This window comes from Hakea prostrata, chromosome 2 (assembly GCF_041222555.1).
Source record: "Hakea prostrata isolate BN-2017 chromosome 2, UWA_Hpros_2, whole genome shotgun sequence".
Classification (NCBI taxonomy): Eukaryota; Viridiplantae; Streptophyta; class Magnoliopsida; order Proteales; family Proteaceae; genus Hakea; species Hakea prostrata.
The window spans coordinates 21,532,764-21,536,955 of NC_142601.1; positions in this window are offsets into that span (position 1 = coordinate 21,532,764).

Genomic DNA, 4,192 nt, shown 5'->3' on the forward strand with positions numbered 1-4,192 from the left:
GGGGAGGACCTTAGCCAAGAAAATGTGAGATAATCTCACTAGAACAAAGAAAGATATGATGCCCCAATTACCAATGAACAAATCATACTTAGCAACTTATGTTTAATCTGCAACATATCATTGCTACTGGGAGAGATAATTGAAAGCAGACTCATTTTAGAATCCAATGTCTTGTGTAAAAGATACACATTATTCCCTTTCAACTTATCCTTCACTAAGCTTTCATAATGAAGAGACAATATATACAAAAAATGTTTCTAATAAGAACCCACTAATCTAATAGGACAATATACAATTTTCAACAAGAAAATACAGATAAAATGGTTACAACGGCTGCCTAAACACTCACATAAAACATTCCATAACCTTTCCTCACACCTTCCCCCTTATTAATAACCCACCAAATGAAAAACAGCTAGCCAAGAAAAAGATAAACAAGCAGCGAAGGAGAACTGAAACAAGCATTAACTTAACAATTCACCAAAGAGAACATAGAAAAGAAAATAAGGAGCTACCACGAGAAAATGAACAGAAAACATACCAACAATAATATACTGATATAAGGAGAGGAGAAATAAAGAGGGCAGACCTGGTTTGAGTGAAATAGATCCTGCACACCTTGGAGATAAGCATGAAAAGCCGCTATGTCCATGAAAACGCAAACAGATGCAACAGAATGGAATGAAAACCACATCCCAGAAAAGAGAGAATGATAACGGTTAAGGAGAGGGAGAAAGAGATGAACAGACAAGACGAAGGCAGGATTCAAAGGAATTGGAAGAATGATGCCATTACCAAAAGGCGACATCACTGAACTATCAGACGAGAAGAAAGAATCCTCCAAAGAGGAACCCTCACCAACCCAATGACTTCTGAAAGGTCCAGTTCCAAATTAACAAAAAAAAATTCAGAAGAATCTTCATCGATGTCAACTTCCAATACCGTATCCACAACCGGAGTATCAAAACAGATCACTAGCTCTTGAAAAACAGGAGGGGGCACTTGAGCAGGTGGAGAAGCGGGCATACGATCAACTTCAAAATCTTGAAAAACTTTGAATAAGGAATGAAAAAAACATCAACCACGGCAACTGGAGTCACTGGTGTAATGAAAATATTTTCTTAGCAGTCATTGTTGTTGAATGCTAGACTTAATGATACGGAGGAAATATGATCGAACCTGGTTCATACTCGGTTTGACCCTCGACCCCTGTTGAGACGGAGGGAATCAACTCGCTTCCGAGCGAACCGGATCCAGAAGATAGCTTGCTGAGGAAGAAAACTAAATCAGCTACAGGCACGCCCTAATCCGACTTATGGATTAGGTTAATTACCCTAATGACGGCAGGCACAACTTGGCGGCTGTCGCTTATCATCATTGAAGGGATAATCATCGAATAACCTGGAGGTTATCTCAGGAGTCCTCTACTAGTTCAAACTAGTAGAAGTCTATCGCTCAACGGATCTAACTGTTAAGATCCAACGACTACCCGAAGAAGGCTCTAGTGCATCCAACGAAGGAGATTCGAAGGTACACTCTATATAAACCTTACTTGCCTACAAGGTGAGAAGGACTCAGATCCACATACACACTGGTAGACGTAAACTATCAGGGGCTTACGATCTAGATCACTTTCCCAGTTTTTCATTCCTTAGCTCTGTGCTTCTAGCATAGCCGTTTGTGATTAAGTTCATCAACTGACTTAGCCTTCGGAGGTGGACTCCCGACCCCAGCGGTCGGGCCACATCTGACACTTTCGTTTTGCAGGTCTTCACAAGGAGATCTAAGGGCTGAGCAGATTTTGGACGCATCATTTGGCGCCGTCTGTGGGAAAGACTTGTAAAGCCATGGTGACTAGATCGGCAGCAGCCGCAGTAGCCGTTGCACAACGTGATACTGGTGTTCAAATTCCTGGGGAGAATAACCCAGATATTCCCAGAGAAGTCTACCACCTCTTGAGGTAGATGGTGGTCAGGGAGGACATGATCCTCCAGAGACATTCCAAGATCAACTGAATCAGGTAAAGATTCAACTCTTGGAGGTGAGTCAAGCACTCCGTGTGCTAACCAGACGAGTGGTATTACCACAAAAACCTGATCATCGCGATTCAGGGAGGCGTGTATTGCCACGTGATCAAAGATTGACTTAGGATCGGAATATCGGTCAGAACTTTCATGAAGGTGACCGAAGGCCTAGGAGAATTGACGATCAACCTAGGTGGGACGATCGGTTTGACAGACCACAGGAAAGTACAACCGACTCAAATACAAGGTTGGATACAGGAGTGAGGACTCACTCGCCGACTGTTAGACGAACCGTTTGTGATGATCGAGCAGTTCACGATGAGCGGAATGTTCGTGACGGACGGGCCGTTCTTGATGATCGGATAGCTCGGGAAGATCGTGTTGTTCGAGGTCGTGATCATAATGCTGAAGATCACTTGACTCATATTGGTCAGGAATTGGCCAACATCAATCAAAAACTAGGGCAGTTGGCTAGGGGAAGGATAACCAAGGATATTTATTCAGTTATTCGGAAGACCCCCTTTGCCGAGCCAATTGCGGGATATCAATTTCCCCACAACTTCCGTTTGCCTACTTTTTCTACATTCAATGGCTCCGGAGATCCTACGGCCCACATCGGCTATTATCAACAAACCATGGTAGTTGCAGGTAATTCTGATGAAATTCTCTGCAGGGTTTTTGGTTTATCTTTAACCGGAGCAGCACAAAAGTGGTTTTCGAACCTCCCATCTGGAAGGATTGTAAACTTTGATGAGTTGGCGCGCAAATTCATAGGGCGGTTCCAGAGTGGAATCCAGGTCAAGAAAACGGAAGAAACCTTGTTTACCATCAGACAAGGAAAGAGCGAATCGATCAGAGAGTATCTGAAAAGATTCAACAGAGTAACGATGGAGATAGAGAATTTGGATGAGCAAGTAGCTAAAACTGCTCTATTCATTGGACTCACTAACCGAAGACTCCTGGAGTTATTACTACAGGATATGCCTGCAACTTATGTAGAGTTGGTACAAAGATGCCAGAAGCAAGCTGAAGTCATGGAAATCTTAGATGCGCGCCAGGGAGACAACAAAGCCTCCACTAAGGAACAGAAGGCTCCTGAGCAAAAGCAGAAGCTAAAGAAGAATGTTCGTGACCGGGTTGGAAAACCTCAGGCCTGGCGGCAGAGATCTCCCGGTAAAAGTGAGTATACTCCATTGAATGCTCCTCGGGCTGATATTCTGAATATCACCAAAAGGCGAAATATTCTGAAGTGGCCACCCAAAATTCCTTTGAAGCCTAGAGAGCAGCAGGATCGAGAAAAATATTGCCGATTCCACAAGGATTATGGTCATTATACTAATGATTGTCGTCATCTAAAAGCAGATATTGAGAGATTAATATCTGAGGGACATTTGTCCAATTTTGTTAGCAGAAGAAGGGAGGAGCCACGTGAGCCACGCAAGGCTGCCCCTAAAAGGGATTGTTCGGTTGGTTCAGAACGATCAAAGGAGGCTCCGAAGTCTAAGAAAGGCAAGGAGGTGATTGATGCTACTCGATCACCGATCCTTACAATTTTCGGAGGTCCAGAGCCCGAGTCACTCCGAAGGTTAAAGACAAAATCTAAATTTGTCGGAACCGGAGAGACGCAGAAGCGAAAGAGGCCAAATGGTGAAGATTCTATCACCTTTGGCTAGGAGGATGAAAGAGGCATTTGTCTACCTCACGATGATGCCATAGTCATCAAGGTAGAGATTGCGTGCGCCGAGAAGTGCATAGAGTTTTAGTTGATACAGGGTCTGCAGCTGACATAATTTCTTATGAAGTGTATCAAAAGCTGAGGGTGGATGAGGACTTGATGGAGCCATCATCCACGCATTTATATGGCTTTGCCGGATCATCTGTAGTAGCGGAAGGATCTGTCCAATTGGACTTATCTATTGGAAGTTTTCCCAAGGAGGCGACCGTCTGAATCAATTTTTTGGTGGTTCGGGAACTTCCAGCTTATAATGTTATCCTCGGACGACCATCATTGTCCAAGATAGGTGCTATTGTTTCGACGAAACACCTGAAGATAAAATTCCCGACTGACATGGGAATTGGTCAAGTTTCCTCTGACCAGAGGATCTCTCGGCAATGTTACGTTGCCTATTTAAAAGACAAGGAAGGCCCGAGGAAGGTGACTACCCTAC